The sequence below is a fragment of the Balaenoptera borealis genome (assembly GCF_965194805.1).
Source record: "Balaenoptera borealis genome assembly, chromosome: 3".
NCBI lineage: Eukaryota > Metazoa > Chordata > Mammalia > Artiodactyla > Balaenopteridae > Balaenoptera > Balaenoptera borealis.
Genome location: NC_138866.1, coordinates 33,214,180 through 33,237,702, shown reverse-complemented (window position 1 = coordinate 33,237,702; position 23,523 = coordinate 33,214,180). Strand labels below are relative to the sequence as shown.

The 23,523-nt window shown below is 41.9% G+C and overlaps 1 protein-coding gene across 10 annotated transcripts in view; it reads left to right on the top strand.

Annotated features, from left to right (window-relative positions):
* The window catches only part of RAD51B (RAD51 paralog B), a 734,492-nt gene that overhangs the window by 532,741 nt on the left and 178,228 nt on the right, over positions 1–23,523 (top strand). The window contains exon 10 of one of the 10 annotated variants that reach the window (XR_014242394.1): positions 8,867–8,988. The exons of the other annotated variants lie outside the window; for them this stretch is intronic. The gene's annotated coding sequence lies outside the window, so the exon portion shown is untranslated. The remainder of the gene's footprint in view (positions 1–8,866; positions 8,989–23,523) is intronic. 10 annotated transcript variants of the gene reach the window in all.

Genomic DNA, 23,523 nt, shown 5'->3' with positions numbered 1-23,523 from the left:
GCTCCTTCCATAGTGTGGTTTGGCTGCTTTCCCGTTACTTCCCAAGAGAACTGTTAGTGACCAGGGACATCACGTTTCAATCAAGGAAGCTCTCGCTGGGCTGGTAAGCTAGGCTCCCGCGGGTGTGGTGAAGTTATAGCAGGCTGAAGAGGGAGGCTCCTGGTCACACAGGGATCTACTCACCCTCTTCTGCTGTTGGCGGCTGCTGTGGTATCTATAAACATATAGTGTGCACTCACATACTCATAAACGCTAGTTATTGTCATATGATTGCATTGTCTGTGAAAGTGGATTGCCTGGAAAAAGTGATTCCACTTCAGTTTTTATATACTCATTGTTCCTGGAACCACTTCCTGAAATTCCAGTCTTTTATTTTGCTGTCATTTTCTTAAATTGCCTCTTTCTCAGAGCCCCAGGGTTCTGGAGATGTTCTTGTGCTAAAGCGTGCTTCTAAGTAGCTTCTGGGAACTGTGTGTAGTTGTCTGGCTCTGGCTGGCCAATAAGGAGGCTACTTTCCCTCCCAATTATTCCTCTCTGACAGGGGTTGTGGGTCATATTGAAAAGCTAAGGATGTGAGGGCACCAGAGTGAAATTGCAGAGCATAGTCACCCAACGAAACTGAAACACACGTGATTTACTGACCACACGCATGGTCTCGGAATGACATCTCACTTAAGGAGTAAAAGCCAAGGATTGTGGTTAGTGCCCCAGCAGGCCCCAGATGGTTAGAGTTAATATACACCTATGCTTTCTGCCAGGTAGTTTTCATCAGTTTCCTCAGGATGTCAGTGTGTGTGTGTATAATTAAGAGTATTTAATCACATTATAATTCCCCACAGAGAGATGGAGTGGGGTATGCAGTAGGGATCACTGGCTTTTACAGTCACGGCGAGAGTCATCAGTTAAAAAAGAAACCGAGAAAAGCCAAGTCTCTGGGCTATGTCTTTGCCATAACTCATCAGAAGCTGGGTTGGTGCCACCCCTCCAGTGTCACTTCAGTGAAAACATAATCCTGTATCTTTTGCTGATCTCAGGGTTCTCGGTGTTAGGTTAGAATACTTGGGTTGCAGGAGGAAAGCTGTGTTCTAATTCTCCCTCCGTTGAGGCCGTGTTTGTGGAAACCCATAAGAGGCAACCTTCAGTCTTGTAAAAATAAATGAGGTGAGCACTTCAATCATTTTAAGTTAGATCTGATCAACAGAGTGAGTTTAGCCAACATCCACTGATAGGCTTCTAAGTTAAAAGAACAGAACCTAAGCCATGAAATCATTTTTATGTTTACGTTAAATCCTTCACTTTTTCTAATTTTCCTAAATATTCTCTTTTCTTCATCCTGTCAATTGCCAAATTTAGCTGCTGGAAGTGATTTCTTATTTTGGATGAGGAAACCAAGTTCCATTGACAGTAAGTGACTTTTAGGATCACACAGCTACTTAGCTAGTCTTTCCACTTCACCAGATAGTCATCCCTGGGAAATATATTTTTACCTATTCCTTAGAAGAATTTTGCTAATGTGAGCTTCACTTAAAGCAATACTGTTTTATTTTCTAATTCCCTTAAGTTGATCATGGTGAATTTTCTGTTTAAATGCCATAGAGTAGAGTTTCCCTATAATTAGGTTCTAAAACCATTTCTTCATTCATTCACTAATGAATGAATAGCTACTGCAGATGACACTTTGTCAGGCACTCTGCTATGTCTAGTCCCACAAGGACTCAGAACTTAATACTCTTTGAATGCTACTCAGTATAGTTGATTTGCTCACCTATGTGAATGAAATTAAGATTTCAAGGTTGTATTCCCTTATCTGGCTTTAACTTGGGCCAGCCATCTCACTGATTGGACCAGCATAAATGTATCCTGGTTAGTCTAAAAACCACTTTAAAGACATATCCTACTGATGGTATTTTGATAGCTTCCTAGGATATGAAGGTGACATGGTTAAAACTTGAAAGGACTCTTGGGGACAAGTGGAAAAAATAAACCTCTTGTTAAATTACCAGCACAGTGTCACGTGGCTTTTTCTGGCTCAACTGGGCCTAGCCCTTTTGGTCTTTAGACTCAGATCACTGTACTTTCTGACACCAGATGGCCTTGTTTATATTCCTTAGATTCCTTTAGTTTACTCTGATTCTTCTTTCCAGATAAGAAACCAACTGGGAAAAAAAGCAGTTAATTCTTTTTTTTTTTTTTAAACATCTTTATTGGAGTATAATTGCTTTACAATGGTGTGTTAGTTTCTGCTTTATAACAAAGTGAATCAGTTATACATATACATATGTCCCCATATCTCTTCCCTCTTGCGTCTCCCTCCCTCCCTCCAACCCTCCCTATCCTACCCCTCTAGGTGGTCACAAAGCACGGAGCTGATCTCCCTGTGCTATGCGGCTGCTTCCCACTAGCTATCTATTTTACTTTTGGTAGTGTATATATGTCTGTGCCCCTCTCTCACTTTGTTCCAGCTTACCCTTCCCCCTCCCCGTGTCCTCAAGTCCATTCTCTAGTAGGTCTGTGTCTTTATTCCCATCTTGCCCCTAGGTTCTTCATGACCTTTTTTTTTTTTTTTTAGATTCCATATATATATGTGTTAGCATATGGTATTTGTTTTTCTCTTTCTGACTTACTTCACTCTGTATGACAGACTCTAGGTCCATCCACCTCACTACAAATAACTCAATTTCGTTTCTTTTAATGGCTGAGTAATATTCCATTGTATATATGTGCCACATCTTCTTTATCCATTTATCTGTTCATGGACACTTAGGTTGCTTCCATATCCTGGCTATTGTAAATAGAGCTGCAATGAACATTTTGGTACATGACTCTCTTTGAATTATGGTTTTCTCAGGGTGTATGCCCGGTAGTGGGATTGCTGGGTTGTATGGTAGTTCTATTTTTAGTTTTTTAAGGAACCTCCATACTGTTCTCCATAGTGGCTGTATCAATTTACATTCCCACCAACAGTGCAAGAGGGTTCCCTTTTCTCCACACCCTCTCCAGCATTTATTGTTTGTTAATTTTTTGATGATGGCCCTTCTGACCAGTGTGAGATATCTCATTGTAGTTTTTGCATTTCTCTAATGATTAATGATGTTGAGCATTCTTTCATGTGTTTGTTGGCAATCTGTATATCTTCTTTGGAGAAATGTCTATTTAGGTCTTCTGCCCATTTTTGGATTGGGTTGTTTGTTTTTTTGATATTGAGCTGCATGAGCTGCTTGTAAATTTTGGAGATTAATCCTTTGTCAGTTGCTTCATTTGCAAATATTTTCTCCCATTCTGAGGGTTGTCTTTTCGTCTTGTTTATGGTTTCCTTTGCTGTGCAAAAGCTTTTAAGTTTCATTAGGTCCCATTTGTTTATTTTTGTTTTTATTTCCATTTCTCTAGGAAGTGGGTCAAAAAGGATCTTGCTGTGATTTATGTCATAGAGTGTTCTGCCTATGTTTTCCTCTAAGAGTTTTAGAGTGTCTGGCCTTACATTTAGGTCTTTAATCCATTTTGAGTTTATTTTTGTGCATGGTGTTAGGGAGTGTTCTAATTTCATTCTTTTACATGTAGCTATCCAGTTTTCCCAGCACCACTTATTGAAGAGGCTGTCTTTTCTCCATTGTATATTCTTGCCTCCTTTATCAAAGATAAGGTGACCATATGTGCATGGGTTTATCTCTGGGCTTTCTATCCTGTTCCATTGATCTATATTTCTGTTTTTGTGCCAGCACCATACTGTCTTGATTACTATAGCTTTGTAGTATAGTCTGAAGTCAGGGAGCCTGATTCCTCCAGCTCAGTTTTTCCTTCTCAAGATTGCTTTGGCTATTCGGGGTCTTTTGTGTTTCCATACAAATTGTGAAATTTTTTGTTCTAGTTCTGTGAAAAATGCCAGTGGTAGTTTGATAGGGATTACATTGAATCTGTAGATTGCTTTGAGTAGTATAGTCATTTTCACAATGTTGATTTTTCCAATCCAAGAACATGGTATATCTCTCCATCTATTTGTATCATCTTTAATTTCTTTCATCAGTGTCTTATAATTTTCTGCATACAGGTCTTTCATCTCCTTAGGTAGGTTTATTCCTAGATATTTTATTCTTTTTGTTGCAGTGGTAAATGGGAGTGTTTTCTTAATTTCACTTTCATATTTTTCATCATTAGTGTATAGGAATGCAAGAGATTTCTGTGCATTAATTTTGTATCGTGCTACTTTACCAAATTCATTGTTTAGCTTTAGTAGTTTTCTGGTAGCATCTTTAGGATTCTCTATGTATAGTATCATGTCATCTGCAAACAGTGATAGCTTTACTTCTTTTCTGATTTGGATTCCTTCTATTTCAAAAAGCAGTTAATTCTTAATTTGCTCTTAAATGTCTACCCATTGGAAGCACTCAATGCCTCTTGTCATTTGGTGCTGGTTCTCCTTCAGTACTTCATTCTCTTTGGCTGCTTAAGAGTTGAATTCTTATTAAGCAAGATAAAAATATATATTACAAGCTGATTATTTAACTTTTCAAAGCATCAGCCATAAGTTTATACTGTCTCCCATTCAAGCTTTTTCAGAATTTTTAGCTCTACCATGTATACTAGTATACCAGTTATTCTCAACCAGGGGTAATGTTGCCACCCCAGGGGATGTTTTGCAATGTCTGAGGTCATTTTGTTTATAACAACTGGAGGGGGATGCTTCTGGAGGATGCCATTAAATATCCTACAGTGTACAAGACAGCCCCCACAAGCAAGACTTATCCAGCCCAAAATGCCAGCAGTGCTGAGGCTGAGAAACCCTATAGTGTACAATGCAGGAAATGTAACTGAACTAGATGCTGATCACTTACCAGTTTCACTTCTTCAGGATATCCTCCTCTTTTTACAAGGAGGTTGTATCTAGTTACTTCCCATGAAAGACAGCTGACCCTTAGGGTTGGAAAGTGTGTTCCACAATGAAGTACCACTTCCAAAAAGGTTGTATTTGGTTCCCTCAGAGTGTTACTTTCTGTACCCCGTGTTCAAGGTCTCCACCAGCATATTTTGCTGCCTCTAATTATCAGGCATATGATCAAGGGTCTAATATAAGTATTTCTCCAGAATTCCGTTGGTCTAAAGTTGACCCTGCTGGCTGACAAGCTGCAGAGACTTACAGCTGATCACTTTTACTGTGTCAGTCCCAAGGCCCTGTTCTAAGAAGACAGAGGTGAGCAGGTAGCCCCCAGGGGGTCACTGGGTGGGAAAGTTTGGGGATATGGGCAGGAGTGAGAAGCCTGCTTACAGGCCTCTTTCTCAATATCCCTATTTAGGTGCATGGTCTATTGAATAATTCAGTGACCACTGAAGTTTCTTCTCATGAGTCAGCTTTTTCATTTTGCAAAAGTGAAACCCATTTGCATCAATGAAGTTTAACTTAATTTTTCTTTTAAGTTTCTTATTACCTTATTGAATGAAATAAATAGGCAGAATAGGAGGAGGGGGTGACATTTACCAAAACGCATAAGTCAGGGATTTTTTTTAGACTTCTTTTTCATTCTGAAGATCTTCTGTTGTTTACATACTGGAATTTTATTATTAAAGAGATTATTGTAAAATGAACCAGTTTTCAAAGTAGGAGGCAGGATTTTCCAGTATGGCTCGGTCCGGGCTAGCCTCAGTGCCAGGTGAGTCTCTGAGCAGCGGACACAGTAATACCACCTGGAAACAATGACCATTGAAAAAGAAGCAGAAAAAAGCAAATCCCTAAAAGAGGTACAGAGTAGTAAATAACTTGTAAAGCAGTTGTTTGCCTCCCAAAGTGGCAAGGTCTGGTCTAAGCCTGCACGAACATTGTCGATCACATGTGATAAATGCCTGTGAAGGAAACTGTTCCGCAGACTGTAGTTCTGACTAAAGGAAACTTATTTCAGGTTCAGAATAAAAGTTCCCTTTTCTTGTTTTCATCCCCAAGTAATAAATTATGCCCCTTTATAAGCATTCTCATATGCAACTGTGTGCCTTTTAAGCAGTTGCTATGAGGAATTATATGTCAAGTATAAAATAACAAGAATTCAATAAAATTAACTTTGTTTTTCCTCTAGAACCAAAGGTCAATATCTCTCCAAAGTTGTCTGAAAGACCTCGTCCTCGCCACTACACCCCACCTGTGGTTGATGGTCATATTTAGAAGGCAGTGTTACAGCTTTTCTTTCATGCAGGGTGGTTTCTCTGTGACCGTGATCTGCCGAGATGGACCGAGAGGGCCGGGCAGAGTTAGATAGCATGAGGACAGAGGAGAAGCTAGTGGGAGTGCACTGCAAGCAGAGATGGGAGAGTGAAGTTACTGCAATTGCCATCTGTCTCTGTTTTGCTCACTCATTAGCTCGGACACCACATTGTGTTAATCCTCACTTCCCCTGGCTATGAGCTTGCTCCAGGTCTCCTGGGAGTAGTGGGACTGCTCAGCCTGACTCTCCCATCAGCTGGGCCACCGCCTCCCGCAGTGGGCAACTTGCCAGGCCTGCACCCTTCACTGCTGCATCACCTCGAGGTGAAGCCTCCCCTCAGCCCGCAGAACAGGAATGGAAGCCTCTGGACTTGACTCATTCTTCCAAAAGACTCTTAGAGCCAGTGTGATAGATTTCGGCCTTTCATCCACTAGCATCCTCTTCCTTCCTAGCACCTCCTCAAGGCAACTGCAGTTTCGGGCTGACCACTACGTACCATCGGCCAAATGCTCTTCCATCCTTTCTTAAAATGCTGAAGGGCACAAGAGCCCATCCGGCAGCTAAGAACGAGTAAGGCCTAATTTGTCCCCGAGGACAATGTCCAGGAGGACATGTCTTACTTCTGGTCCTAGTCTAGCATTAAGAACATCCAGTGATGACTCGGCATTTTCTGCGAATAGTTGTTCAGGAGTGTCATCGTCTCTGACAGGCTGGTTGGGATACGCAAATCATCCCTATTCACTTATTTTGACCTCTCTGGCCCTTGGTTTTCTCATCTGTGAAAGGGTGTTTTCTGAGAAGGACTAAATATTTTGTGAAGTCTTTTCCAGCTCTAAAAATGAAAGTACGCTGTACTTGTTAGTAGTGAAATTTACTAATACTGCCAGACACTGGTCTAGGCATTTAACGTATATGAACTCACTTAATGGTACCTATGAGGTAGGTACTATTACTATCTCTGATTTACAGATGAGGAAACTGAGACACTGAGAGATTAAGTAGTTTGTCCAAAGGCAAACAGCTAATAAGTAGCAGAGCCAGAATTGAAACCCAGAGCTCGGCTCCAGAGTCTGTGCTTCTAGCCACTTACTGTGGTCACTTAAGGTGGTCCCTTAATCTGCTCTATTTCCTCAGCATTCTTCCCAGAATTTGCAGGTTCTTCAGATGTGCTCTTATCAACATTTAGGGCAGTGTACTCTGGAAGTTTTAGTTGCCCCTTTCTTTGCAAATAAAAACTTTGAGATAAAAGCAGGGACTTACATAAGGCCACACATAAGCTCTTGGCAGAAACCAGGAGCACTGCCTTCCTGCCGGGGGCTCCATCTGCTAAGTGTCTCTCCCACTCATCATGAGCAGAAAATTCGAATATTAGAGGTTAAGTATTCTCTGACCTGCTTAACCCTTTCAACCAGGGCAAATCAGGAACAGCTCCATAGACAGTTGGGTTAAGTTCCCAACTCAAATGATGAATGATCTATGCAGGATATAAAGCATTTACAAGCCTATGACTCACATGAATGTAGCAATAACATACCATTCCCCATTCCTCTCCTTGGCACTAAATAGCTCACACCTCTCGGGATGGCGGGAGTTACAGCTAATTCTGCAGGATTCCTCCCACATTCAGTCCCTGTGGGGCTCATCGAGGAATTTTAACAGCAGCAGATGACGGAGAGCTTGCTCTTTTTGGTCCTTTCTGACTCTCTGCCCTGATACTGCCAAGTACCCCTTCGGCCTTTACCATCTCCTCCAGTCTCCCTGAATTGCATGTGCCTTTAGCATTAGACATTTTGAAAGCCAGTCCAGAACTTCTCTTTAGGGGATTCTCTCTCTTCTCATCCCAGGAGGGCTTCGCATCAAGCAATGGGAAGGTGATTGTTTTAGCCTCTCATTTAGTCCTGCCTTTCCACCTTGCTGGCACTAATTGCCTGCAGTGATATCCCAGGAACATGGACCACATATTCTCTTAGGATGCCCAAAGAGTGGTTTGTGACATGGGAAAGCTGGAATCGAGCTGAAACTGTACACTGATATCATCTCTCCCGTTCAGGTCTGGACCTATAGCAGAATGAAAAACAGTACTGAGATACCAAAATTATTTATGGCATTTAAATCACAAAGCAATTTAGGCGATGGTAATCAGGGATGGTGGCTGCTTTTTCCTCAGTGAAGTTAAACTATTGACCCGTTCCCCTCAAACTCCAGTTCCATGTTTAACCAAAGACACAGAAATAAATGTGTGTTGGCAGGAAGACAAACCCTGAGATGAAGCAGGAGGGATGTTGGCTGATAGAAAGGCTGTTCTTTTCATTTCTTTTACATTGCAGCAGTCTCAGATGGATAGTATCCAGGTAACTTGTAGCGCCTGCACCTTATTAAACTCCTGTTTGATTCAGAATTTACAGTTAAAATGCACCTGGAGTACTTCAAGCTAGAACAAGACTTTGGTTCATTTGTTCTCAAAAGTGATGTACAAATTGATGGTGCAACCTACAGCAAGTAACAGAAAAAACTTTCAGAATAGAATTTTTGTTAACGCCTTTATTTCTTGATTTATAAATTCAACAATGCTGATTTAGTGTCAACTGTTTGACAGATGTTTTGCCTTTAAAGCAGGATGCACCCATGGGCGTGTTTTCTCTATATTTATGAGTTAAGCCTCTTTTTATTGCATGTGACAGAAACCATACTTGAAGTAGCATAAGCAGAAAGTGGAAATTCTCATAAGGATACTGGCATATCTATAGAAGCTAAGGACTAGGACATAGCTGACTTCAGGAACAGACGGGACCAGTGTTAACAAGTCAGTCTCTCTCTCTCTCTCTCTCTCTCTCTCTCTCTCAAGCACTCTTACACACACACACACACACACACACACACACACACACATACACACACACACACCCTGTTCATCTTTTCTAAAAGAACTTCCACCAAATGGATATCCCCCTAGACCTGCACTGTTGATACAATAGTCACTAGATACATATGGCTATTAAGCACCTGAAATGTACTATAAGTGTGAAATACACACTGGATTTCAGAGATTTAGTATCAGGGAAAATAATGTAAAATATCTTACTTTTCATATTGATTACATGTTGACATGATAATGTTTTGGATATGTTGTACTAAATGAAATATATTATTCACATTTATTTCACCTTTTTCTTTTTTTTTGATGTGGCTATTAGAAAATTTTAAATTACATTTGTGGGCTATGTCACATTTTTATTGGACAGTGCTTTTCTAAATGGTTTTACCAAAAATCTACAGCAACACAAATCTCCCCATTCCTGACTTGGCTTTACTTGAGGAACACTGAAGGGCAAGCAGAGACACAAATCATTAAATATATATCATCCTACTGCATCTTTTTCCTTTCCGTTTACCATTCATGGTAACTTCTACTTGAGCTGTAACAGTTTCTTCTTTTTGAAAGTGGATTTATACACTCACTCACTTCAAAAATATTTATTGAGTGTCTATTCTGTGCCAGGACTTGCATTAGGCACTGGGGATACAAAGTCCTGGCCTTCACAGAGCCTCTCTTCTAGCAAAGGTAGCCACTTTTGCTTGTTTTTATGAATGCACGCTCAGTGCAGGACGTGCACCTCCCGATGTGGCCGCATCTGGTCCAGGCTGATTCAACAAGCCTTATAGTGAGGCTGAGTCAAATGAAAACCTGGATTTCCAGAGTCACCATCAACACAGTGTTGTCAAGAGAGATGTGAAGGACACTGATATGCACAAATCAGGACCCTTCCACGAATATAATTTTGTGTTTCTCTTCCTGCTTTCACGGAGCCTGGTTCCAGAGCCCCTTTCTCAGATACGGGGCTGTGGAGATAATGTAGTCTCCTCCTTGTGGTCGCCACCACCCAAAGGAGACTGTTGTACGACTGAAAGCACAGTTTGACATATCTCTCCCCACCCAAAAGTAATAGTCGTTTCTCTAGACTTTTTGACAGTATGTGTGAGGAAGCCTCTAGATGCAGGTTTGGTTTGGTTTGGTTTTCATTTAAGTAACTTTAAAAATGCAGCATAACGCAAATAAAAAAGTGTACACATTGTAAGTGTACAACTCCGTGAACTTTTCCAGCAAACACACATGTGTAACCAGCACCAGATTAAAAAACAGAACATCAGTATACCCTAGAAGCTCCCCATTTCTATCACTACCCTGAACCCCCCACCAAAGGTAACCACTATCCAGATTTCTACAAACATAGATTAGTTTTGCCTGTATTTAAACTTCATATAAACAGAATCACATAGTAGGTTTTCTTTGGTAATGCTGTCTTTTGCTCAACATTATATTTATAAAATTTTTCCATGTTGCTGTATGAACCAATAGAAAATATAGATAACCAAAAAAAGAAAATAAAACTTATAATGCCCTTCCAGTAAGATGATGTAAAATATCAGTGTTTATAATTCTATCCACATTTCTACACACATAAGTACTTATGTAAATTTTTTTTCAAAAATTAGACCAGGGCTTCCCTGGTGGCGCAGTGGTTGAGAATCTGCCTGCCAACGCAGGGGACATGGGTTCGAGCCCTGGTCTGGGAAGATCCCACATGCCGCGGAGCCACTAGGCCCGTGAGCCACAGCTACTGAGCCTGCGCATCTGGAGCCTGTGCTCTGCAACAAGAGAGGCCGCGATAGTGAGAGGCCCGCGCACCGCGATGAAGAGTGGCCCCCGCTCGCCGCAACTAGAGAAAGCCCTCGCGCAGAAACGAAGACCCAACACAGCCAAAATAAATAAATAAATAAATAAATAGCGTTCCCTTTAAAAAAAAAAACCCTTCCAAATCCATTCTCAAAAAAAAAAAAAAAAAAAAATTAGACCATAGTGCACATACTACTTTGCAATTTGCTTTTTTGTTTAATATATCAGCTCTACCAAAGTATCCTAACTGTTGGTCTATCTTAAGGAGGCTGCATTCTGAATTGACCTGAAAGGTAATATAGAAAAGTGGAAACTTACGTTTAAAAAAAATCAGGAACACACATTGTTATCTGTATTAGTCATTTTGATAGATCTGGATTTGATCCATCCTGGTCAGGCTTCCAGAAGACTTCTGAATAAAGGTAGTAAGCAAATGGATGGTGAGTCACCAGGGAAATCCGATACTCAGGATGGAATTGGACCTCTTGTTTCTCAATGAATCTTCTAAATTTCTCTCTTCCATTTTAAATCCAGGTTTTCTGATAACATGTAACCCATTCGGAATCCAGATAATTCTGTGAGTGGTTTATTAGAGTCTCTGTTCAACTCCTAGCTTACTCTCTTACCTGAGACAAGTCTATAAAATGTTCCTTATTGCTCAAATGGAGAACCTCATTGACACACCTGTTTGGGATCATAAGAAATAATACTTACATATTGCTGAATGTTCTTGAATGAAAAATTCCTTGGAGTTGCTGACTATTCTTAAAATTTCCTCAACTAACATTGTGGAAACCCATCATTGTGGAGATAGTTGCTGAGCTGGGTCATAAACTAGACTGCAAATCTTGGGTAGTGGAAACATCTGAGCCTTGAAGTTCTAGTCAGTTATTTTAAAAGCTACCCATTGATTTCCTAGATGTTCACACTGAGAGCTTACCCTGTAGTAGTTTTGGTTTACATGATAAATCTCCCCACTTGGGTCTTCATCCTTTCTCATTTTGGATTGTATCTGTTGGCATATGCCAGTGGGTTTTCCTGAGTGAGGTCACCTGGAACACTAGTATTCTGACTTTAACTTTCTTCTGTAGGAGTGAAGAGAAATAAATATTCCTGTTGGCCAGTAAAGCCTGAATTCATGACCTGAGACTCCTCAGACACTGTAAGGGACCTATAGGGACCAGCACTAGATAAAACTTAAAAGGTAGAAAATACAGTGGGCTGGGGAAAATGCTGGAGCCAATCTATGCAGAGATACAATAGTAGTAGGGCATATTAGAGATGGAGGGGATGTTAGAGACCCTCTAATCCTACTCCATTTTTCAAATAGAGAAACTGAGCCCTAAGGAAGTCACAGAATGAGTTAGTCACAGAATCGAGTTGGAAGCCGTTCTATTAACTACCCAGATATCTGTACTGTTTAGGAGATACAGGGAAAGACAGTGTCAGAGGAGTGATTAGGGTGACCTCTAGGCTACATTAAACTAGTACAATCCTTGGTAGGATCTAAAGCCTTACTCTTCTCTGGGCCACTTGACGATAAACTAAGAATATTAATTCATTCTTCCCCTTTCCTCGCCTTGGGATTATAATGGTGAGAGAAATTTGGCATTTTATCTGATCAGCATTGGAAACTTGACCTTCTCCTGGAGAATTCAAAAGTTCAGTTCAGGAGATGTTCAGAAAATGCCTTCTTCCAGAATCAGGTGGTGGAGATAATTATTATTAAATTTATAAAGCTTTCTTTCTGTCTCTCTCTCTTCCCCCCCCCTTCCTTTTCCTTCCTTGCTTCCTTCCTTCCTTCCTTCCTTCCCTCCCTCCCTCCCTCCCTCCCTCCTTCCTTCCTTCCGGTATTCTTTTTTAAACTTGTTTCTGATGACCTCTTAATTCCTGCTTTTCAAGTTCAATTACATATCTGTTGTCACAGATACATCAGTTGTTGAGTCTTTAGTATGCAGACATGTTGAACTTGCCCTTCTGAAATTCTTCCGGGGTTAATTTGCGTTATGGTCTAGGAAATTAGAATATTTCCAACTCATCAGGGACCATCTTGGCCTTGAGCAGAAGTGGGGTCTGAATCCATTACCTAAGAGGACTTTGTAGGTTGTCACAGTTGGCGGCCTCAGGACTTCAGCTAATCCTGGAAATTCTTTAACTTCCCAGAAAGAAGGTTCCACAAGGTCAGGCTGAGGTCCTCAGAGAGAGCAGATGGAATAAAGCTTGCAACTAGTCGCTTTTGCAGCTGGACTTGAAGATAAATAAAATTATACCCATTTTTTTTTTGGATCGTCAAGCCTCTGACTTTCATTTGTTCTTTACTCTTTTTTTCCCTGTATGTGGAGGAAAAAAAAAAAAATGCACTGTAATCAGTGAAATAAAAGCAAGCAAACTTGTTGACTCAGTTCCCATGATGAATGCAAGGAAGGCCAGGCCAATAGAAACAACTGAGATATTACAGAAATGTGTTTCTTTCTGGCGACTACACAGTCAGTCCTTTATATCCAGTCATTGTAATCAGCCCATCACCCAAGACTCTTTCCAAGGTCATTATTCTGGTTGTGAGGGCTGTTTCTCCTGCAAACAAATGTTGATTTTACTAAATGTCCTCTCTCTCCAACTCTCTTTGTGGCAAACAAAGAGTATCAAAGCATCATTCAGGAAAAGAAAGTGTAAAAGATCAGAGAGATCAAATGCTTCTGATTTCCTAAGGGCTTAGGCATATCTGGCTCAAGCAACACAAATTATAAGCTATGAAGCCACCTGTAAAATCCTGTTTTAATTAACTTGAAGGCACACCAATGTTATTTCATTAAAATGAAATTCTGTTTAAATGGAAAACCACCACTACAGGGTACATTGGAGCATTGTTCACATGGCTTTTAGGGTTGGCAAGTGAACCCTGTATTTAGAAAGACCAAAGCAAATGCTCTTTCTTTAGAGCCTTCTTAAATTTTGAAGGACTTGTCATAGGTTCCTTGGAATGTAAGGAGTGTCCCTAGGTAAGGCCCCGGGCAGAGTTCAAAATGTTGTTTGCCGATTCTTCTTTTTATGACCTTTCCAGTCTTCTTTCTGTTCCCTGCCTCCCTCCATCTCTTTAGTCCTTGGCCTTGATGTCCCAGGACTACCTCTCTCACTTCCCATCTCACACAGACTGATTTGATCCCCACTGTCATTTGGGTGGACATTGGATGACACAGGGACTCGGCCAAGAGACAAGGATACTATTTCAGGCCGATAAGCAAACTGAAACTCAGATTGTCACAAGGGGCTGGTGAAAAATAGAAGCCCTCTTTTGAAACTCTCACTTCACGCATTATCTAAAGAGCTGGAAGGGACCTTAAGATCCTCTAATGGAAACCCCTCCTTTTCCTGAGGAGGACACTGAGACTCAGAGGTGAAGTGACCTGTCCCAACCAGTTAAGGCCACTCATGTGGGGCTTCTCCAGTGACTCCTGTCCTTTACCCTCCAGTCAGTGCCCCAGTTCTGTGGACCTGTCGATTACAGCACAGTCCACAGCTAGAAAATCCTGCCGGGTCAGCAGAACAGCTTTCCAGGCTGCCACAGGACATGTACACAGGTAGAGTCAGGAGGATGGCCGAGTTTTAGTTCTGCCTCTGCTTTGTTGGCTCAAACAAGTTGCTTCTTCCTTTGTCTGTTTACCCTATTGGTAAGGAGAAGATAATGAACCTTTCCACCTATCAGGCTCACTTGAGTGTTATAAAGAATAATGAGGTGATATTTGTAAAGTGCTTTGAGCAGCTGGGAAAGAGGAGGGGTGAGCTCAGTAGAAAGCATTATTAGCTGCAAGCACTTATCAATTGAGCTGTTTAACAATAGTGGAGAGTAAGAATACCCAGAAATGAATTCCAGTGACTAACCCTGCTTTGAATTTAGGAGGAGGATTAGTGGGGACCTAATAGGTATTCCACTTCTCCCATTTCTTTAGTGTACCGTCAAACTAGGAAAGGTAATTACATTCTTCTATGTCGGATTCAGCCTGGAGTTTCAATTGGGGTGTCAAAGTGTACTTGTCTCCTTTTCTCATACTGAGGCTGTGTTCTGTCGCAATTGTTAAAGCCTTGGGCATCTTCTATCCCCGGGGGTAATTTCACTTAGGAACTATACAAAGTAATTTCTATGCAGTGGCTGGGCTGCTGTTTATAAGGTTGATTAGTGGAGCTTCTAAATCTAAAAGCGCCTGGGGAGCAATTTGGATGAAGCAGGGAAATAAAAAGGCAAGGTCTTCATCATGGTTGATCTTTTTTTTACTACGCTGATCCATGGGAATTTTCTCAGTAACTCGGATGTACGCACAGCGCAAAATGTGGGGCTTGACGGCCGTTGCCGCCTCCTCTTTCCTGGGGAAACGGAGACCTAACCCAGGTAAAGATAAACATGCCAGGTCACTAAATGTATTTAGAGCCACCTTTTAACTTCTCTTACTTCCACTGAGGGTTAGATGAGAGATGTTTATGGGAGCCTGAGACCTGTAGGAATGTTTCCAAATGATGATTCTGGTCTGTTTCTCCAAACTCATGCCCCACTGTCTCAAGATCCTCAGGCCTGAGTTCAGTTCTCTCTCGTTTTCTGGGTCAGGGAAGAAGAGAGAGGCAAATCCAAACCAGAGAAATGTTCTGAGCTTGCGCAGCTCTCTGGGGAGCTAACTGGACAGAGAGCCAAGAAGAATGTGGCTCCCTCCTCATTGGACGGGAGCAGGGCTGAATTTTATCATCATCCTCTCGAGGATGTACGGAGAGTTCAAGAGGTCATTTGAAACAGTAATTTCCCTGATCAAAGTTACATTAAGGAAATGACACCGACGCATCTTTGTCCCCTGAAGTTTATGGGCCTCTTTGCAATTGCTGCTTCCGCAAACCCTTACCCTTCTTAACCAATTCTCCAGGCCTCCGTCTGCAGGGGCTGACTGTCGGGCTTTCCCCTCCCAGGATTCCAGGGGTGCCTATACCAGTGTCGCTCTGTGGTGACTTGTGAGTCTCCAGTTACATCCTCCAGCATCAAGGTGCCTGTCTCACACACACACGTGAACACACATGAACACATCCTGGGCGCCAGAGGCCCCTGTGCCCCTCCTGTCATCCCCTTGTGTCCAGCAAAGCCCCACTTTGAATTTGGCACCTCTTTAGAGGCAAACTCAGATCTCTGGACTCCTTCCTGAGTCTGCCACCAACTCCTGCTGTGTTTCCTCAGCAGATCACTTCTCTGCCCTGAGACTCCATGAAATAATATGAGATTTACTTGGCAGGATTCTCTACCTCTTTCATAGACCCAAATTTCTTGTTTATTGTAGTTTGAATGTTTCAATCCTCCATAAAGCATTTGGAATATTTTCTTCATTTCCCTCTCCCAAGGGATCTGTTTGGTCCCAGACATGCCTTTGCGGGGGAGGATACTGTGACATTGGGCCCCAGCCGCTGTCCTTTCCTTCACCTCTGCCAGGGCAAAGACCAGCACTGGGCTGACCTTTCCCGGCCGGGCCAAAAGAGAAGGCTATGGAAACCCACACGCCCCCACTGTCCTTCCCTCTGTGGCCACAGCTGCTTGCCCTCCCCGCCCCCCTGCCTGTTCTTTTTCTCAGTGATCCTCAGCGCCAGTGCCCCAGCGAGCCGCTGGGAACAGAGGTCTGTCCCCCTCACTGGCCTCGGCTCCCCACACTAGAACATTCAGGCATCAATGGGAAACAGCAAGATCTGTCAGCATCGCCTCTTTCTTCGGGGCTTTGAGGGCCACATTCTCCACGGCCATCTGTTCCCTTTCACCTCTCTGGACAATGTTGCTTTTTAAAGCCAGCGATTCCTCCTCCTTTATCTCCTCCTCTCCCGCCTCCCCTTCTTCTGCGTTCCCACCCTTGCCCCCCTGATCTCTCTCTTTGCCCAACCCTATGAAATGAGCCTCTCGTAAGAGAAAACTTGCCCTTCTTCCACACAAAGCTGTTTTACAACCACTGTGGGTTTTGGAGTTTTTATTTAAAAACTTTTTTTGAAGTGCGAGTTAGCTACTTTTAAACTTTGTGATTGTCTTGGGTGGGGGTGGTATTCTTTTGATAGGGGTGGGAGTGGGAGGATAGAAAAACTTTTCAGTCATGCAGAAAGAAAATACAGAATAATAATGAGTTTTAGGTTCCTGCTGGCAGGCACTTGCCTCTTTCAAGAAGGAACTTGATGATCAGTTGAAGGAAATTTTTATACCCTAGAGGTCTTTCCGCCATTTATTTTATTCTTATTTTGTTGTTGCTGTTGTGCTGTTTTTAATTTAGAGGTAGGGCTGCTGCGAAGCAGGTACAGTGATTCCCACAGTCCTGCACAGAGCTGTGTCCACTTACAGAGATGCTGGATCAGGCAGGAGGCCGTGATGCTGTTTAAGAGAAGCAGTAGGTCCTGAGGTTCCAGGACCTGTGAAGGGGTGTTTGTACCATTCTTGACCTGTGACTAAGCATGTGACCTTAGGCATGTCACTTTCCTTAAGAACAATGATTATAAAATCTTTTACTTAAAAAAACGCTTAATACCTGACTCTTCTATTTGTACCACGATGCTGTTTCATAAACAAGATGAGTCTATGGTAATGTCATGAAAATTTTATGGGCATCCTTGGCTATGGATGTTAGAATAATCCACTGCTGGGGTCAGACTCAACTGCTGACATGGGGAATCAGGTAGAACAAGGACTCCTAGCCCAGGCTGCCTGTCAGAATCATGGGCAAGGCTGGAACACAGGCTCTAGGGCCACTGTCAGGGTTTGAATCCTGTCTCCACCACTCACCAGCACATACAATTGTGTGCACAGTATCATCATCTGTAAAATGAGGGCAATAATAGTATCCAACTTCATACTGTTGAGATGGTCAAGAGATTTTTATCATGTAAAGCATCTGGAATCATGTCTGGCACATAGTAGGTACATGTAAACGATAATTGTAGTTGCTATCTCGCTTCACATCCCACAACTATATTACAGATGAGAAAAATGGGCTAACTGGCTTCCTGTGGGGCTGTTCTGACCATCTGACATTTACCTTCTGCTGCTTTATTTTCACTGTGGAGTTAACATTGATAAAAGAACTAATGCAATTATCAGTGGGATTGTAATGACGATTAACATAGCACTTCCACTTAGAAATGTCATAAAATATAGAAACATCCTAAGATATAAAAAAGACATATAATCATGTTCTTCTGGCAAAGAAGGTGAGCCAGATGTGGAGATTATAGTCACAGAAGGAAAGCCAGTCATGATTTTGGCAACTAAGGTTATTTTACTTACATATTTTCAGTTGAAAAGCTACAGAATCTGGAGATTTATTTTTCTTTGGAATCAATTTCTAGAAACCTGTCATATGACTAAGAGTTTCCCAACAATAGGGAGAGAACACTAATCAAATATGCTTTTCTAGGCAGGTACAGATGACTCTGAATAAGACGTTGACTATTATAGTTTAATGAGGAAAAGAAAATGAGTGGAATATCTAGAAAACAGGGTGAGGGCGCTTTATGAGTTTTCCCTCCCAGAGAGGGAAATGAATGGTCATTCTTGTAGTACTTTCTAAATGGCTGAAGTGACTAGTCAGACCTCTGGGTTCAAATCCTCGCTCTGCCACTTGCTGAGTAACCTTTCTCTGTAGCTCAACTTTCTTCCCTAGAAAATTGGTGTGATTATGGCATCTCCCTGATAGAGATAATGTATATAAGGTATTGAGCGTACTGCCCAGAAATTACTAATTATCCCCAAAATGTTACCTCGTAGTTCTTTACTGTAATGTCTTCTATCAGGTGACATCTGAGATGGGGGACAGATTACACCAAGTCAGTAGTCTTGGTCGCTTTGCTGAATCTGGTCATTTTCAGTAAACCCATAGTTCTGTCCTGTAGATAAATAGTGGCCTTCAAGGAAGAAGGAAATTGCTTTGCTTAAGAACTCTTGTTTTGAAGATGTGGACTGACTGCCTGCTGCCACCAAAACCAGTTCCTCCGATTAAAATAACCCTGTTAGCATCAGCACATTTGGTTCATCAGTTCCCTCTCCCGCCATGAGGCTGCTGCCCGAAAGACTTTGCCACCAGGGATTGGGACACTCTCTTGAAGGAACACTTGAGGAAGTTAAAGCAAGGTCAACCCCCATTGCCTAAGATCCCCCATACCCTGGCCATCTGCACATTGTTCGGACCTTACAACTTGTGATCTGGGACCACTATGAATTCCTGTCACAAATGGGATTTTCCCTTCCTCTATGGCCCCAATTTATTTTGAGCCTTATGTTGGCATGATGGTCATGGGGATAGCCCTCGTGCACGCACGCATGTGTGCCTGTGCGTGTGTGCACACCCCCCAAAAAGGGAGAAGTGCGGCTGCTTCTGTCCTAGCCTTGACTCAGGAAGCCCAGCTCCAGATGTCAGGGAAACACAGGCTGAACTGAAGGAACTCGGCAGCCAGGCTGAATTCACCAGTGTGGGAAATAAACCCAAAGAACCTTTGGGTTCTTGTCTAAAACTCAGGGTGCTGAGGATGCTGGGATTGCCTCACTAACTATTCAACAGTCTACGTCCCCCCGCCCCCTTCTCAGAGCCTTCAGGGGCAACAAACATGTGTGACGCCAGCATTCCATTCCCTTCCACCCATGAAAATACCCTGATTCCTATCATGATCACTCTACTTCCCAAAGGGGTGCTTAAGATGGGGCCGGAGGAAAGCATACCAGTAAATCTTCGCACTCTGGGCAAGGTGATAATTAAAAGCATTCTCCACGATGATGTGCTCTGGACGCCAAAAGGGAGACAGCTGGGACAGCAGGAAGTCTTAGAATGCCTGGGCTCGGGCCCCAGCTCTGCCCCTGACTAGGTGGGTTTCAGTAGTCAAGTAACTTCTTTGTCTATGATATGGGAATAATGATTACACCAATGTTGCAAGTTTGAGGGAAGCAGTATTTATTAATGCCCTTTAACTTGGATTCATCGGATGCTCTTATATACTCTGGAGTTTTCAAAGCACCTCAGGGAGTCTGTCTCCTGTCCCACTTCATTCTCTTTACTTTCTGTTCCTGTTCTCACTGAAGAAACAAAGGGAAGCTTGAACTGTGAAAGCTGAGCTATGCTTGGTGTCTAGAAGAAATGCTGGTCAAGGAGCCTGTCTGAGGACCTTACTGAGGGTCTCTGCCTGCCTGGGTCCCATCACTAGCCCTGTCCTGTTTCATGCCCCAGGCTGTCAGCTGCCCCTCCTCCACCTTCTGAATTAGGGTTTTGGGTGACCCCTTTGACAACCATTCTAACCAGATGAATTATGGCGTTTCTAAAGAGCATTTACATCTCTTCTCTACCCCCTTGGGAAATAGGCCAAAGGGCATTCCCCAGAATGATGTCTTCCATGATGAAAAGGATGCAGATCTACATCACAAGATGCTAGGTGGAGATTTTCTAATACAAATGCATCCATGACGTCCATTACCTGCAAAGAAGCCTACAGTTACAAGCAAAACAACAAATGCCTAACATGTGATTTTTTTTCAGACTTTAATATATACACACAGGTGATCTGGGAGAGCATTTTGAAAATGCAGACTTCTGGGCATCACTCCTCAGAGATCCTGACTCATTAGGTTTGGTATGGGGACAAGGATTCTGCATTTTTAAAACAGGTTTACCTGGTTTGGGTGATTCTGATGCATAAACACACATGGGAAACAATGCCCTAGTTCTTTCTCCAGCCAGTCCTGTGTCCTGATTCTATATCACTGGCCCAAGTCATCTCTTAGAGTTGGCCAACCTATATTTTCACACTAATTTGTTTTTCTTTCTTTCTTTTTTCTTTTCTTTTTTTTGTAGAAAAAGAGTTCAAACCTACAGAAAAGTTCCAAGGAAAGTACAATGAACTCCTACATACCCTTCCCCTAGATTGTTGACATTTTGCCACATTTGTTTGGTCCCTCTCATATTATTGTTGTTATTTTTTATAATATTAATTTATTATTGTTATCTTTGCTGAACCATTTGAGAGTAAGTTTAAACATCATGACCCTTCATTTCCAAATACTTCAGCACTTATCTCCTAAGAACAAGAACTTCTCTGACATAACCACAATATAATGATCTCACCCAGGAAATTAATGTTGATATAATACCATTATCTAATATACCAGCCATATTCAAACTTTGCCAGGTGTCCTAATAATGTCCTTCATGGCAATTTTTTTTTTTTTTTTCCTGATCCAAGATCCAGTCCAGGGTTAGACATTGTATTTAGTTGAAATGTCTTTCTGCATTTATGATTTTTTTTAAGCCACTGCTGTTTTCACAGAACTGTTTTTCAAGCACATATTTCCTGATAAACAACAGCATTTCTTTTCCCCTTCTGTCCTTATTACTTGCAAAGAGCCAGTGATCCAGTGTCAGCCTGAAGCAAAAGCAGACTTACCTGGTCCGGATTCTGCATCAGTCGAGGCCTTGGGAAAGGCGCCTGTCTCCTGGTCCTGGGTTTGCCTTGGAAGCTGATTTCCCAAAGGCAAACCCTGTGACTATTAGTGTGTCCCTCTGGTCTTTAGTCAAATGGGCTGTCACCTGGCTTATTCATTGTCCAGACTAATTCCTTGGCTATGTAAAGCTACCAAATATTACTTCACTGTAGTTTAAATTTCCCCAGGAAGAGTGACCGATAAAAGATATGCCACTTTTAAAACAAACAAAATAAATAAGGTAATAACAAATAAAAACAGTTTAAAGAATATATAAATGCCAATGTTAAAAAAAAATGCCACTTTTTACCGTTCCTAGCTTTCTCCAAAGGCAATGCACACATCTGAGGGTGATTTTTTTCCCAGCAGCCAGGACTATAAACAATCTGAAATCAGGATAAGTTGGCTGTATTCCTTCTGCTTCAGCCAGGAAAAAAAAGTCACCTGAAAAAAAAAAAATCAAATGGTCAAAAAATGAGATGATGACCAGATATAATACACAAGACTTACTAGAATCCAGCTCTGGTATTCTCAGATTCTACAATGAGAGTAGAAAAGCAAAGCTCATACCAAGATGGCTGATTGGCACGATTTTAGGAATTCACTGATTTACAGCAAGCAGGTAAGACACATTGTTGTGGAAGAAAACCCATTTCACATAAGCATCTTCCTGGCTTACGCTGAATGAAGCCTAAATTAAAAAGAAAATGCCTCAGCTTTTCTTAAATGTTTGGGTTTTTATTTTCTTTGTTTTATTTTGCCAGCATTTACTTAAGGATAGTATGTGTTTTCTCGAGTGAGTGAATTTATTTTTAATTAAAAAGTTCTTTTCAAAGGGTCAGGAGGCCTAGCTACAGGCCACTGTTGAGGATTTTCTTTTTTTCCTTAAATGGAGGGTAGCAGGAGGAAAGCCGTGTTATTGGAGAAAGGGTTCAGGGGCCTGGCCTCCTGGCAATGTTGGAAGCTGAGCTGGGTGGAGGGAGATTGCTCCTTTCTATTCAGACACCCTAGTTCTGTTCTACTCAAACCTATGTTTTCCTAGCTGTCTTTAAGGACCTTCACGATTGTCACTGCAAACATAGCCACGAAGTCCTATGCAGTAGCCCGCAGAGAACTTTTGGTTGGTAAATGAGATGGGTTCCAGAATGATCAGTTTTTTGTAAGGTGAGCGTCCTCACCCCGATTTCTGGACATTTCCTACAAGATTATCTCTGTAGGGTGACCATACATCTTGGTTTGCCCAGAACAGTCCCAATTTATCTTTGTTATCCCAATATACTTATTAAAATGTCCCTGCTTCATTTTCAAAAGCGTCCTGGTTGGAGGATAACCTACATGTCCACTCTGAGACTATGGGAAACTTAAAGTATTTTCTTCCCACACAAAACCCAGTGGAGTTGTTTGAGTTGTTTGTGCTGATGCACAACCAGTCTTTATCCTAGTGATTAGCTTAACTCTACTTCTACCTTCTGCTGTGGAGGACTACTCCGTCTCTAACTCTTGCATTGCAAAGGTTCTGATCACCCCACCTTTTCTTGCCTTCTTCACATTTCTCACCTTCCTCAGTAATGAGTTTTATTGAAACTTGGACCAGCCTGCGTGTGCTGTGCAAGGAGAGACTGGACAGCAATCACCTGTTTCACCTGTAGCCAAGAGACACTGGGACTGAAATCTTGTGCTTTCCCACAGTGAAGCAGCCTTGTTCTTTCCTCAGGCCGAAGGCCTTCCTCAGTGGACAGATACTGTTGAGGCAGTTATTGTGTGGTTTTATGCCTCAGATCCTTTATTTGTAAATCTAAAAGAAGACTAATAGCTTTAAAGTATTTTGAGAATCTCAAGGCTCAGAAGATTATAAATAACAAGAGAAATTTTTTTCTCATCTAAAATGGCAGCATAGATACTGTGGTTACTTACTTAATAGATAGCGTGTGGTCGCTGGGCCATTTGCAGCTGATGGGTTTTTTCCAGTACTCTATTTATAGAGCTAGGTCAGAAACATCACTTCCGCTGGAACTTGACCTACAGACCATTGTCAATTTTAAAGACCCAAGGAAGTAGAGTACGTTGCTCAATACAGCTGTTTCACAGGTTCAGTTAGTGAAGCACAGGCCCCCAAGGAAATTAATTTTGCTGGTGGATAGATGTCTGAGCCTGTCTCAGTCACTTTTATATGATACCTTTGCCCTGTGGCCTCATGGATCTTG